Source organism: Arachis hypogaea, chromosome 6 (assembly GCF_003086295.3).
Source record: "Arachis hypogaea cultivar Tifrunner chromosome 6, arahy.Tifrunner.gnm2.J5K5, whole genome shotgun sequence".
NCBI classification, from domain to species: Eukaryota; Viridiplantae; Streptophyta; class Magnoliopsida; order Fabales; family Fabaceae; genus Arachis; species Arachis hypogaea.
The window spans coordinates 13,406,554-13,423,161 of record NC_092041.1 but is presented as its reverse complement, the minus strand read 5'-3'; the positions used below and the strand labels follow the sequence as shown (position 1 = coordinate 13,423,161).

Below are 16,608 nucleotides of genomic sequence, written 5' to 3'. Positions count from 1 at the left end.
AATAAAGTACTTGATTTTTTTTCGGTTGTTTGTAAACTCTCAACCCAAAAATAAATTGGGAAAAATACGTCTTGTTACCCAATCCTAATCGAATATAGTATCTACCCCAAAGACAGTACAAACTGAAGAGAAATTTTATGGTGTGAATGATAGGATAAAATATTCACACGAGAATAGTGAGTAGCCTAGTGCTAGATGAACATAAGATTAATTCTTATTATAATTATATTTGCAGCAGCTAGTCTTCACTATATACTAGATATCAATATTAGTTTGTATACTTTTATCACTTTTGTTTCGAACAATGTTGAGTTTTAAAAATTGAAATGATTAACAAACATTATTAAAATATAAATTAGGAAATTATTAAAATATTATTAATTGTTTAAATTGTTTTCAATGGTTTGTTTGGTGATTTTATTAGTGTGTAGAAAGTAAATTAGTTTTTAATATTGGATTAAAATGCAATCAAATCCATTTTGATTATTGAATGGCCAGTTTTATACAAAATTTATTTCATAAATAATGGCTGAATATTAAAAGAGAAAGAGATCTAAAGAGGCCCAAGTGATGAGAGCTCAGTTTGATTACTAAACAAGTTTAGCCCACTAATAATTGTTCACTTCAAATGGCTAACAATTAAAAGGCAAAGAAAAGAAAGAAATGGTCTAAACCCTTAGCAACCCATTTGGTGGTCACAAACCAAAGGAAATTCAAATTGTCAGTCTTCATGCATTGGTAATTGAAAGCTAAAATTCCATTGAGTTTAATGTACTTTAAAAGCTCCACACATTACTTTATGCCTTGGGGAATGGAAGTGGAAATTCAATTTGTTTTAATTCTATTCATTGTTTTTTTCGAAAGTTTCTTTCTCTCTTTTCTTTTCTCTCTCTTGCTTTCAGTCACATCTATCCATCAGAAAAAAAGATAAAAGAAAAATGAAGCCTCTCAAAAAAAGGCTATGAAAAAGAATAGCCAAGAAAGATATTTGCTATTGAAGGAATGATTTGAAGAAAAGTTTTGAGATTTTCTTTGCCGAGAAAAGAAGCAATCCGCCCCTGTCAGAAAGAAGATCCAGTTTGATAAAAGTTCATTTCTATTTTTGTTCATCAAAAAAAGAAGATAGCTTTTGAAACTTCAAGTAGGAAGAAGCAAAAATGGAAGGTAAAAAATTGTCTTGGGTCAGACGCTCATCAACGTTTAGCATCAATTCTTGGGGCCAAAATCAAGATCAATGGCCAAGATTGAAGAAAATAGATGAAAAAGGTTGAGAGAGGTACATACATGTAGTTTCGATTTTTCCTTTTTCTTCCCTTTATTCAAACCATGACTTAACCTATGTTGGAGAAGAAGTTGCTGGGTTGGTTGAACCGGTTTTAACCTTGGAAGCTTCCCCTTCTATAATAAGGGTGAACGACCAAGGGTTGAGAATTTGAGATCAAGGAGTGAGAGCACACGTTTGGGTTCCTATATCTCTTTGAGCTGTTTATTCTTCTCCTTCATGGCTTTCATTGAATATTTTTTTTTCACTTTAGTCTATCTGTGTTTCATTGGTAAAAGGCAAAATGTGAGGTTTTGTAAAAAAAAAAAACCAATGAGTGAAAAAAGGTAGAGAGTTAAAGAAAAAGTCATAGTTATCACAGAAATTCTTTGTATGTATTTCTATTTTGTTGTCATAATCCTGAGAAGATTCCCTTACAAGTTGGGTTAGCATTTTGCGGTTGAAAGCTAGGTTTGAGTCCTAGTCAAGTTCAGGTTGAGTTAGAATCTGGACTTATTCCCTTGCAAGTTGGACGAGCACTTTGCTGTTGAAAGGTAGGGTGAGTCCTAGTCAAGTTCAGGTTGGGTTAGAATCTGAACTTGTCCCAGATAGGAATGGATAGTTCCTAGAAAAAAATTGGTGAATGTAATGTTGTGAAAACATAGTGAAATTTCATCATTATTGTGATAGAGACGGGATGTAAGCTACATTGCACCTATTAGCTGAACTAGGATATTTCTGGTGTTACTTCTTCTTCCTACTCCTTTCTCAGTTTTTAGTGATTTAAAGATAAAAACAAAAGTGTCTCTCAATTTGGTACGAGACAAAAATAGAAATATCTCCTAAAATTTCAGAAATTAATATTCAGCGAAAAAGGGGTTAAGATTCACCCCCTTCTCTTAACCACTAATTACCATCAAAGAATACTAACTTTAACCTCTCTGGTTGGAATTTAACAAAATTCTCCAAAACAAAACCCTCTCACAATAAATCTTGAGCTCATAAAAATTGTTTTCTTCTTATTGATTATACGAATTTCATAAAATGAATTATTATATTATTAATTTTCAAAAAAAATTAACAAACTATTTTAAAGAACTTTAAATTAAATTATAATATTCTTAAATTTTATTGGAAGTTAATACATTAATAATTATTTTTGGAAGAACTAACCATCAAATATTAGATATGTTCTCAAAAATTATTTTAGAGATCGAGTTTTGATATATAATTTTTTGTAAACATGATTAAAAATATAGGACTTTTTCATAGTTAAAATTTTTTTATTTTACGCCAATTAAAATTTTTTATTTTTTGTCAAAGCTCAAAAAATATTTTAAAAAGTGGAAAAGAAGAGGTTTGAAAATAAAATATTATTTCAATTATTTTTATACACCTTTTAAATAATTATCTAAATATTTTTAAAAAAAATTGGATCAAATACATAATTTATTTGCTAATATAAAAGTTATTTATCACTTATAAAAGGTAATTTTATTATTATTTTTGTTAATTTTTTATATTTTTTAGACATTTTTATTGTTTTAATTTTTTAGATTTATTTTTGTATGCAGTTAAATCTTTCTAGAATATTCTGTTTTACTTTTTACTTAATTAATACTGGTCAAAGTTCATCAATTTATAATTTGTTTAGTTTTTTTTATTTTGTCTTAAAAATTTTAAGGAGAGAGAAACTAGCAAAAATGTGTAATTTATTAAAGAGAGAGAAAGAGAGCCAACTTTAATATTTAAAAGAAGGAATTTAGCTAATAACATTATTACTATTCATAGAAAATTTTAACTTTTTTATTTTAATAAAAATTTAATTTTAATGCACGGTAAATTTAAAATAATTTTATATATGCATTTAATTATGTAACGTTACATTAATAAAAATAATTATCTTTTATATTAACAGTATAAATGATTATTAAAAAAAATAGATATAATTATACGGAAATATAAAAACACTTTATACTATCATTATTACATTAAAATTAAACACTTTGATAATACAAAATAATTAAATTAAAATCTAAATTTTACATTCATTTTATAATAATTTTTTGATTAAGTAAAAAGATAGAGAGAAAAGGTTCACATGCCGCTTTTGTGTTAGTGCCTATATAATTATTACTACCTTAATCGTCCCTGTTGAGTTAAGAAATTAACTAATATAATTAATGATAACAAATATTTTATTATTGGACTAATTATCCAATTAGTTTTGATTATTTTAGTTAAGTGATGCACGCAAAAAATAAGTGATGTAGCAGCCCAATGTTAAACAAAAGAAATTTGCTGGTGGGCTGAGTGGTAAGTGAAAATAAACCAAGCCAAATCATCCATTTCAAACAAAATTCTTTAAGAAGCAAAGGCAAGGAACCAACGGGCTGAACTTGAGTAGAACCCGATCCAAGCCCGATTTGATTTCAGCAAATCCCTCCATCTTGCTTCCAAAGCAACGTTCTATTTCTCTAACTCAGTCAAATCACAGAAGCAAAAGAAAGTGCTTAGTTCCTAAGCTATTCAAAGAAGAGGAAAGAAAGAGAAGGTTAGGCAAGAAAGGCTGAGGTCAAATCAACCATTTCAAACCAAATCAAGCTTAGGTAAAGGTTAAAGGTAACACATTTCCTATTACATGCAAACTGCTTTCGTCTCTTCTTCCCAACTCTCTACAAGTCCGAAAATAGCATATAAGGGAAAGTTGATTTCTGTTTCAATCTGCTATGTATCTACGGTCACAAGTGATTCTTGGGGACCAAGTAGCTTCTCAATGGCTCAAATCCGGTTTACTATTAGAAGACTTTTGTGGTTGCTATTTTGTGACTTTTGGTCAACAAGAGAAGGTTAAAAGCAAAGTTTCTACTCTGAGAATTAATGAAAAAAAGTGAGTTTGTGAGTTGATGAAGTACAGTGCTCAAGGAGTTGACCTAGGAAGAACAACCACGCAACATGCAAGGAGATAAAAGAAGATTTTCTGTTCATTCAGAGGTAAGGAGAGAAAACCAGAGTTTGGTGAGTTGTGTTATGTGAAGAGTTCCCCGAAGAAGTTCCTCTACTTGGATAATGCTTTCATTCAAAGAAGCATTCGGCCAACACTAAAGAATAAAATCAGAGGCTTGCAAGTCTAGTTTATCACATAGCAAAGAGGCTGTTGATGAAGTCAATCTCCTTCATGTTTTACAGATTGTAATGTACTTTTCAATGTTTATCTTTCTGTAATTTCTTAAAAGAAAAGGCATATTGAGAGAGCTTAATCAAAAGCCATGAGTGGAAAGAGACTGAGTGATACACTTGAGAGAAAAGTCTAGAGTTATTTTCAGATTTCTTTAGGTATGTCTATGTCTTGTATCTTGTACCTGTGAGGTATCCCTTTCTTAATTGGGTTAGCACTAAGAGTGAAGAGTTAGGTATTAGCATAGTCAATGTCAAGTTAAGTTAGAACTTGAGTGTGAAAGGATTGTGTCAATCCTGTGGAATTGGTATATGTAATACTTTTAACTATAGTAGAAATTCCTCCATTGTTGTGGAGGAGACTGGATATAGGTTGTACAGTACAAGGCAACCGAACCAGGATACTCGATGGTGTTAGCTTCTCTCTTTTCTATAATGTTCTGTGTTTTAATATTCATGAGACAAAAATAAATTGTCTCATAAATTTTTGCTGCTGAGTTCAAACAGAATCAGGATTCAAGTTTGCTTTAAAGGGTCATTTCAGTAACTTAAAAGAAAGGCATAAATTCAATCTCCTTTCTTTGAGCCTACCACAACCTTCAGTCCCTATATCGTGTTAAAGATGGAAATGGATATTCTTAATTGTTAAAAAAATTGAGAGTGTAAAGTATGATCTCTAACTCTTTATTATTCTCTTTTTTATATTTATTTTTGGTCCTACTTATAAAATTAATGGTAAGAGATCACATTTTATTCTCTCAATTGTTAAAAAAAACTTGAGAGGATTCATTCCCATAAAAAATTTAGTATGTAGTTTAATTTATTTCATCGAAAACGGCGTACTAACTCTAACAAACAACGCCACTTCAAAAGTAAAATGATCATTGAAATAGTAATGTTTCAAAAAAATAATTGAAAAAATAACATCATCAACAGCAATAATAATCATATTAACCATCTAAAAATATAAAAGTTATTAATTTTTTATAAATAATAAACAATAGTTTCACAAAAAAACACACACGCTTTTAATATATACATATATATATATATATATATATATATATATATATATATATATATATATTAGATAATAATATGCACATGAAATTGTCAGTATTTAATTTCTTTGTAGTTGTATTTTGTCTTTTTGAGCGTTTAACCCCAATATTAATTAAAAAAAATAGTATATATTTAGCTATGATATACGGATGGCATGGATACGAAATATATATGATATGATATAGGATATATAAATACACAAATTTAAAATTTTTATAAGATAAAAAGACACGATATATTTATAAAATATAAAGTATCTTTTTAGATAAATTATTGTAATAATATTTTAGTATTTTATTTATTGATAGTAAAATATAAATTAATTTTTAATTATTTTTAGTGTTTTTTTTAATTTATTTAAAAAATACATATTAAAAATAAGACTGAACATGCTGACATATGATAGAATTTAGATATATTCAAGTGTGTTCAATTTTTTTTTTAATTTTCTATTTTTTAAAAATACGGTTGAATACAAAAAAAATACGTGTCACACGAATGCCAATAAATATCATATCTAAAATGTGTCTGCAAACACGACAAATAAAAAAAATATCCGTACTTAACAATATTTAGTAAAATTCAAATTTTTACAACTATTACGACAGTAACACAAAAACGTTTAATTAATTACTTAATTGCATTGGATTACTGAGACACTTTAAAAAATCTACTTGAATATATACGAGAATTTTATCCAAGCAGTATACTTTGATATAAAATAAAATTTTAATAATTTTTTTTATGCGGTATCATATTGATTTAATGAGTAATAATGATAAGAACATACACTAGATTTTGTATATCCTCACTTAAAACTGGCCACTTATATATTAACCAAATGATTGAAGTGGCTCCTAATCCATTCTAGGATATACATTATGCATGTTATCGTTCTTACAGCAGCCATTTTCCATGTATAACATATTGACGATGATATAGGCATATAGCACTTCGGAGATGGTTATGTTGTTGGTAAAATAATGAATATATAGTGACAATAACAACTAGAATTTGTTATAGTTTCAACAATCATATTATTTTTTAAGAGAGATATTCGTCTTAAAGAATTGTTATTGAGTTAATAACAATACTTTTTTATGGTATAATTGAACTCCTCATGATGTATTTTTTGGCATTTATTCCTATATAGAAGACAAAAAAAATTTATGATGCACGAGTACAGAATAAAAAATATGTCGACACAAAGACGTAATAACTTAACAAAGTATCCGTATTCCATAACTGAAAAGTCATCTTAATAACCATTAAAACATTGCAACTACTAGACCCAACTTGTTAATGTTAGAGGATCATTGTTGCATTCTCTTTTCTTTTATAATAACAACCTTTGATAACTATAATACAACATCTGAATTTTGAAATTTATAAACTATTCAACATATGCGGGTATTGATCACTTTATTATTCTTTATCTAAGATCACTTTATATATATATATATATATATATATATATATTGCATGGTGTTTTGGCTTATCGGTGTGGCTTAAATAATGTACAAAAGGTTTTTCTGAAGTGAATTGTTAAATTTTGAAAAATGAAAACATCAAAGTGAAAAAGAAAATGAGAGCATTAAAACTTAAAAGTTTATATATATCATTCTCATTAAATTATAAAAAAGAAGAATCTTCAACATCCTTGCGCTTGTATTAACTCATTCATGTGATATATAAAAAATTAAGGGCCTCTTTTTTTTTTTTTTTCTATTTTTACTTTCAGTAACATTATATATTTTTTAATTTTTTCATAAAATCTTAAAAACAAAAAATATTTTAAAAAATTATAAATAAAAATATAAATCAATCAAAACTTACTTAAATTTTCCTTTTAATATGATATGGAGAAAGACTTCATTATTCAAGTAATAAAGGTGAAAGTTGACATTGTTAGAAAGAAAACACAATGTAATGCTAATATGATGCTCCCATCTAATTAATTAGGAATTTATTGAGCACTTGAGAAAGAGGTTCATAATAGGGCCTTCTCATTTTGGTTGTGCCGTCTTAATCCGAGATTTACCTTATATGCTTGCCAGATAAACCATGACTCAATATTTTATTGGTGGGACAAAGCAAAAATTAGAACAGTTGATGAATAGTACTAGTACGCGTGTGCTTAACCATAACTTTAATGGAGTCAAAGATATATACATAAAAGAAAAGGCAAAGAAAAAGTATATTATTATAAGTTAATTTCTATATATAATTTTGTAGATTTATCACTAACATTCATAAAATTGTAAGTAGACGTAATGGCCATATTCAATACCAAACTTTGGTCACAAAAAAGGAATACATGCAGTTGTGTGTAGCCAAGATACGGGTTCAATGACGAGAGGAATTGAAGTGATTGATTTTCAATAAAGGGAAAGTTGGTATTGTTAAAAATTTATAATATGTACGTACGTAACTAAATTACTAACTAACCTACTTAGTTTGTTAAAGGGCATAGCCACATGAATCCTTGTACAAATTAAAACTAAACAGAGATGAATGTTTGATCAAATTGTAAAGATTTCTATATTTAGGTTTAAAGAAGTGGTTTTTTAGGGTTTAGTAGTGCAGTATATAATTTTATGTTATTCTTATTTAATTAGGCTAAGGTTTAGCTTATAAGTTCTCCACCTAGTCTCTATCCTTTATATGTGCATGTACATTGTACATTTTGTTTGATTAGAATTTAGAATCATCAAATAATAATGACAGCTTCATTAGAAGATTATTATGGGTAAGGGAATGTCTTTGAAGTAGAAGGCACTATATGATTCATGTAGTCTTCTGTCACTTTTTTATTTGAAACTTTTTTAGAATTAACCTTTTATGGCCTAAACTTTCCTTAACTATTATCATAAATGCCATGATGATATGTTAGACCCCAAAGAGTATGCGCAAATTAAAATGTGTGGTCTTCGTTTTATGATATAGCCATCTCAATAAATTGCACATGTATATGGCACGTACGGTTTAATTTATTAAGTAGTAATGAGGGTAAATGGATCCATGAATTAAGTAACTGAGTGTAAATTTATGTCCATGAGAATTAAAATAACAACTAGATTAAGACCTGCGCATCACGCGGATAGCTAAATTAATTATATTATATAATATAAATTTAAAATATTAATATTGCTTAGAAATATATTATATAATATATAAATTAATATTAAATTTAAAAGTTAATATATAAAAAATATTTTATAATATATTTATTTAATTTGATAATTTATATATGATGTAATAATATTATTATTTAACAAAAAATATATATAAATATACGGTTTTAATATAGATAATAATTATGTTTAACTATTATTATTTTTTAATTTAATTAAATAATAATATGAATTAAATTTAATTAATTAAAAATTTAAAATTTTGTCTATCTAGTAGTATATAACTATTAATTTAAATTTTATAATGGTTGAAGATAAATGACAATTTAAAATAGAAAAATGAGTTCAAAATTTAATAATTATAAAAAATTATACCTAAATTATACTATAAGTAATAAAAATATTTAATTAAAATTTATTCACCTCATTTCATATCATTTTTTATTTTTAAATAGTTATTTTTGTTTATTTTTTAATCTTTTTTTAGGTTATATTTAAATACTATGATGCAGTAATAAAACTATTAGATAAAATATAAGTATGAATATTATTAATATTTTGATAATAAAAGATAATATTAAATTTTTTAATTTTATTTTTTATAAATTATGACAACATGTATTTTCAACAATATTGTTACAACTAAATGATATTAAAAAAATATAAATTATTGAAAGAAAAAATAAGTGACATATAAACGAAAAAGATATTATATAACTTATTATAAATACAATTACACAAAGAAATAGAAAAAATAATGAATACAATCACATAATCACTTAATACATACGCTTAGCAAATTAAAAACAAAAAACTATGATCATCAATTAAATTCTAGCAAGTTGTGCAAAAAAATAACAAGAATGGAAAGAGAGAAAGAAAAATATGTATGAAATTATATAAGAGGAGATAAAAAAATGTGTGAAATGAATGTTGATTTATACAATAATGTGTCTTTAAGATCAATGTAGAATATGATAATTGTACATTGAATTTTTAACGCATAACATTTCATAAATTTAATGGGAGATTAAAGTAAAATTATTATATTAATTTACATTGAATTTTATTCTTCATAATTTTAATGGGAAATTTCATGATAATTTTTATTACTTTTTTTGTTTTTTTATTATAGTTAAAAAAAGAAGAGTAAAAGTCTAAGAATAAATTTAGAGCCACCAAATTCTATGTGACATCATGATAAAAACTAAGGAGATTAAGAATAAATGTAGAGGCTACCTTTAGCTCTCTTTTAATATATAGATAATAGATTATCATGTATACACAAAGAAATCAGATACTAATAATCAATTATTACGTACAAAAATATATTTAATATTTTATAAATATTTTTATTATACTACTACAAACATATTTAATTATTAGTTTATTACAGATTTATTTACTATGATAAATTTGATATTATTCTCAATTTTTCATAACTAATTATTTAGTTAAAAACTATATATATATATATATATATATATATATATATATATATATATATATATATATATATAGTGATTTATATATTTAATCATTAATTGTTGTAGATGTAGCACTTTAAAATAATTTGTAACTCAATAAAAATGCAGGGAGTAAGCTAACATACAGATTATTGATTAAAGCATTTTGAGTATTTTATTTGAGTTGGGAGTTTTTCATGTTTAATTCTCTAATATCTCTTGTGCTAATATATATTTAATGAAAAAAATATTTATTTGAAGGGGTATGGATAATGGGTTATATATCTAACAAGTTTTCAAGAAATTTTTTTTACGTAAATTTTTGTATAATTTTTTATATTTTTTTTGTTAATAAATATCAAACTTTAGACTTTTAAATTATAAAAATTATGATATCATATTATCAATCTATCATACCACTTTATTTTTAAAAATATTTAACTAATAGAAAGAGCCACATTTGTATCATTAACATAGAGAAAGTAAAAGAATATAAAATATTTTCTCCTAAGCCCATATATATATGCCCGTAAAATATTTGCATCCGTGCTTGCATGTGGCAGTGGCACAAAATATACATATATTAGAAGTTTACACTCTACAGTACCATGGTTATGGTTCTGGATTGACGCATGAGATGATATTATTAAAACATAACTTATGATTGTTTCAGGACACCAAAGCATGAGAGATGTCGTTAATTAATGTAGAACTAACACAATCCTCAGTTATTTGGCAACTTAACGAAGTTAAGAAATAAATTTGATGTTGATCTTTGGAAAACTAAGTTTAATTTAAAAAGATATGATATCAATTGATTTATGTACTTGGATCATATCATACCATATCATCTATCGTAGCGTATTGCTTTTGTACTATAAATTATTCTAATTCTAATTAGTTACTTTATGTATGTTTATTTGTAAAATATAAATTGGTTATGGAAAAGTATATGAAATCAATTCTAAATCAGTCAAAAATGGAATAACTTAATTAATTATAAATATAGTAATTAATTTTATTTATTTATGATTTAAAATATTGGTTATTAAATGTCTCACTATATTCAAATTAGGAGGAGATAGTCAGTATCATCGCAACGTGAATTACAGAAACTGATTCAATTAGCTTCCATCTCTTCACCCTCCTTCTCTCTCTAAATGTCTAAAATATAATAAATAAAAAATAGATTCATAACCATCCAATTTACAAAAAAAAATATTTTAATACCTAGTATAAACACTATTCACGTAGAGATTTTAGATTCACCCAAAAATATTTGACTAATCTTTTACTAAAACCATCTTAATTCCTAACATTATTAGTTTGTTATTTATGGAAGGAAAAACATTCAATATTGTGTATGACTGAAACAAGTTAGATCATCCAAAATTTAATAAAGAAACTTGAACATAATTTATCGTAGTATTAATATAAATTATTTTATTTTATTTTATATTTATAATTTTAATTTTATAATTTTATGCACATGTAACATTTATAATTATATATTGTTATATTTAATATTATTTTATTAATTCAGTGATAATTAAAAAATATAAAATAAAATAACTAAATATAAAATAAAATAATTTTAGATTATTTTTAGTTTATTTTTTTATTTTTTAAATATTTTTAATTGTTTTATTTTTTTTATTAATATTCACTTTTATATTAAAAAGAAAAAATATTTACAAAAATATACTAAAAAGAAAGAGGAGGAAGAGAAGAAGGAGAAGGAGAATAAAAAAGAGGAGGTTGGTTTAATTTCTAGAAACAATTATCATCATAAAACATTGTTGCCTTAGCTTGTAGGTTATTCCATCTCAAGCTTTGTGGACATTGCACAATGGACTGTATGTGAGTACATAGTTGATGGTTCAATTCGTTTCTTTTTAAGTTTTTATAATCCAATTAATTACTTATGATTTGAGATTAACATTTGGTTTTAGACAAGTTTTTTATGATTAATTGATAGTAAATTAATTGTTAATATGAAAATACATATTATCTGTGTGGATATACTCAAGTAATTGAAAGTAATATAATTACTTTTCTTATTAAAATAAAGAATTCTTTTTACTACTTTTTAATTACATTTTGAATATCTTATTTTTTTATTATTTAAATTATTTTTTTATTAATAGTAGATATAAATTTATTTATTATAATTTATTTTAATAAAAATACATAAAGAGTACATAATATATAAAATGTAATAATTTAATAAATATTTTTTAAAAAATTTTTATTTTCTTTTTATTTTTAGACATTATCTTTTATTTTTTGACATTACTTTTTGGAGAATGCCTGCTAAATATTCTTAGACATTATCTTTAATTCAAGGAATGTATAACGTATGTCTTTATAGGAGAGACTTTGTCTAGGTTAGAGAGGTCATACAAAAAATGAAACAGATGAAATTTTCTATTCTATTTTCATAGTTGAGTTTATTTGTTAGGATGTACAAGAATTTAACCTCATATTATAAATATCAGGAGGTATTTAAAATTCTTTTACCTATATTACTCTTTATTCTTTTATTATTTATATATTATGTATTTCTTATATAAATACCTTCTGATATTATAATGAGTAGGTGTTAAGACACCAAACTCATATTATAGATATCAGAAGGTATTTAGAATTCTTTTATTCTTTTGTTCTTTATAAGAAGGTGTTAAGACACCGTCCAAGTAACATAAAATGAGAGTAAAAAAGTCTGAAGTCACGTAAATTTTTAAGGGAGGTGACGATTCAAAGAAAGGTTACTTATGGTTGGAAGGTAGTTTAGTTTATAACATTGATGTTATTTTGATCCGTTATAATTCATTGTGAAGCAAGACCTTTTCTTATTTTTTTTAGATTAAGGAGGGAAGCAAGAGGGAAGAGAGTCGTTGGTGCTGAGGAAGAGGATGAGTATTTTGAAACAGACATAGAGAAAATACAGAGAACCACCAAGAAGAAGAAGTTCACAACCATGCTAGAGAAGGCCCAGTAAATCATGTTGGGCAAGAGAGAAGAGTTCTAGGCTCTTACATCAACCCAAACTCAAGAAATTGTAGAAGTAGCATTCAAAAGCCAACCATACATGCCAATAACTTTGAATTGATGAAGCCCCAACTCATCACCCTTATTCAGAACAACTGTGCATTCGGAGGAAGTGTCCAAGAAGACCCCAATCAACATCTAACTACATTCCTAAGAATATGTGATACTGTGAAGTCTAATGGTGTTCATCCGGATGTGTATAGACTACTTTTGTTCCCTTTTTCACTTAGGGATAAAAGTATCTAAATGGTTGGAATCTTTTTCGAAGGAGAGTTTAACAGCCTGGGAAGATGTGGTGAACAAATTCTTGGCGAGATTCTACCCTCCTCAAAGAATTAACAGGTTGAGAGCTGAGGTACAAACCTTTAGGCAACAAGATGGTGAAACTCTCTATGAGGCATGGGAGAGGTTTAAGGACTTAACAAGAAAGTGTCCACCAAACATATTCAATGAATGGGTTTAACTGCACATTTTCAAGAAAGAGAGAGTTTACAGTGGGCTTTTGAGAGGCTTCGTGTATAAATAAGACCTTTTCAGTGCCAAAACAATAGTGGACAAAATCATAGTATAAGCAAAAAATTCTAAATACTTCCTGATATCTATAATATGAGTTTGAGTTCTTGTACATTCTAGCAAATAAACTCAACTCTTTATTTTTAGATTTGATTGTATTTGTTAGGATGTATGCTACTTAGATTAACTTTTTTTTTAATTAATAGTAAATATAGGTTTACTTATTGTAATTTTTGTAGTGGGAGTGCATAAAGAGTACATAGTATATAAGGTGTAATAACTTGTTATTTTAAAATTTTTTTATCAATAGTAGATATAAATTTATTTGTTGTATATATACTCTTTTAGTGCGACTAGATATCCCTTTCAAACATATCTAAATAGATTCAGTATCTTTTTAAAATTAAATACACATCCATAATACAAATTAAATAAAACTGAAATTTAAAATTTAAAATTTCTGTTTCAGTTTTAGTATTTTTAACTATTAACAAATTATCATTTAAATACACATTAAAAAATTAAATTCAGTAAAATTGAAGATTTTAATTTTAAAATCTAAATAGTTTATCGAATAAGATATAAAAAAATAATTTTATTTTTAATGTTTAAATTTAAATTTTAGATTTATAAGTTTGGATGTGTTTTAAACATATTTTGTATATAAGTCAATAATTTTAAATGTGTAATAATTGAAAAAAATAATCAATTTTTATAAACATACATTTTAATAATTTTAAAAGCGTTAATATTCAAATAAGTAACGTTAAAATTCAACTAATAATAAAAAATAAGAAATATTAGATGAATTTTTATCGAATTAGATATAAAAAAATAATTTTATATTTAATATTTAAATTTAAATTTTTAATTTATGATTTTGGATGTGTTTTAAAAATATTTTGTATATCACTTAATAATTTTAGGTGTTATAGTTGAAAAAAAAACGAATTTTTACGAACATACATTTTAATAATTCTTAAAGCGTTAATATTCAAATACATAACGTAAAAATCTAACTATTAAAAAAATATTAGATGAGTTTTTTTATCGAATAAGATATAAAAAATTAATTTATTTTTAGTGTTTAAATTTAAATTTTAGATTTATGATTTTGAATGTGTTTTAAAAATATTTTTTTAGATAACTTAATAATTTTAGATGTGTTATAATTGAAACAAAAATGAATTTTTACAAACATACATTTTAATAATTTTAAAAGTGTTAATGTTCAAATAAGTAATGAAAAAATCCAACTAATAATACAAAAAGGTTGAAAACTATAGGCCTTTATTAAATTTTTATTTGTTAGGTTTAATTGTTTTATGTTGGCTATCTTCTCTAATCATTCTAGAGATAAAGATTAAAAAGAAAATAAACGAAAGAAAGAAAAAAAAGAAAGGAAAGAAGAAGAAAAGAATATTGATGCATAGACTGATAATTCATTTATTGTTTAATTCAAATGTTGATATAATCTTATTAAAATTTTATTCAACAATGATGATGAATGAGTTTTGAGTTAACATGCATAGTCACTAGAGAAATAGGAATAAAATAGCACGACTCATTTAATAATAATAATAATAATAATAATAATAATAATAATAATAATAATAATAATAAAATATTAAGTATGAAGTAATAAATTTACCTGCGGAGTAGCATTTTTCTATGAAAATTTTTGTGAAAAACGTGAGAGGGAAAAAAAGAACGTACGAGAGAGGGGGAAACATACAGAGATAATAAAAAAATGATAAAATAATTACTTTATAAAGTAGGTAGAAATTTAGAGAAATTCTAGTATTTGAATTTAAATTAATTTTAATTACCAACATATTTAGCTACAAATTAGAAATGTGTTTTAATTAAAATTTAATTAAATAATATTATTTAAATTAAAAGACTGATTAAAGGCTAAATTTTAAAGGACATATAGCATTTTCCATATTTTTTATGTACTTCCACTAAAAAAAATAATAAGTAAATCTATATCTACTGTTGATAAAAAAATAATTTAGATAACAATATACAAGAAATCGAAATTGGCAAGTTTTATACTTTGCGAAAGATTCAAAGAACCATGGACGAAATCTCAAAAGTCTATGGAATATCAATCCAAGCAATTGAGAATGCTTCAATGATAGATTTCTAAATCTATTTAGACATCTTTCACCTAGACTATCTTTTATAGCCAAAGCTGCATATAGTGTGAAGGTAAAACTTGTAAGTACTTGTTCTGTCCGAAAGGAACTGGCCGATCTATGGACGATCCGAGGTTTAACAGCTACTCCCAAGTTGAGTTATAGGTCAGCCAATCTCCGAGCACCGCAGATGAAACACCTGCAAAAAAAATCTCAGATTCTCAAGTGATTCCATTAACAACGATAAAAGAGAAAAAATTCACTCTTTAGCATTTGTGTATTTTCTTCCTTGTTGGATATTGTTCTTGCAAGGATGCTCTTCTCCGATATTGAGGTCGGCCAAGCTCCTGGAAACTTTGGCATTTTGGGACGAGGGAAGAAGGCGTCCTTGCGAGTTCCAACCCGAGCGTGGTATCTGCAAAAGGGACTCTGATGCTCAAGTCAGTATGAGTATTTTATCAATAAAGGGAGTAATTGTTTATGCAGACACGGTAGGCGGTATGATTGTGCCCTTTACTGTCGTTCCTGTTTGTTTGATTTATAGGCTCTTTTTCCTTTGAATTGTTCGTTGAGCCATTGGTGGCTAGGTCCGGGATTCTTGGGATGAGAATGGAGCTTACTCAGTTGCGGGTGAGTGATGTCGAGAATCTCAGGGGAAGCGGGTGGTTATGAAATTTGGATTTATGTTGTCGAGGTATAACCCGTTTGTCCAAGATATTAGGGTACGATACATAGCCTCCAAGCTTGACTTGTCGAGTTGAGGTGCAAGTTGAGCTCTTTATAGGTTATACCTCGGCTAGTGC

General features: G+C 25.9%; 1 non-coding gene across 1 annotated transcript; it reads right to left on the bottom strand.

Annotated features, from left to right (window-relative positions):
• Nucleotides 1-13,491: 13,491 nt before the first annotated feature.
• Nucleotides 13,492-13,595, bottom strand: LOC112699969 (small nucleolar RNA R71). The gene has a single exon (XR_003152899.1). It is a non-coding gene; the product is annotated as a small nucleolar RNA R71 (small nucleolar RNA).
• Between the last annotated feature and the right edge of the window lie 3,013 nt (nt 13,596-16,608).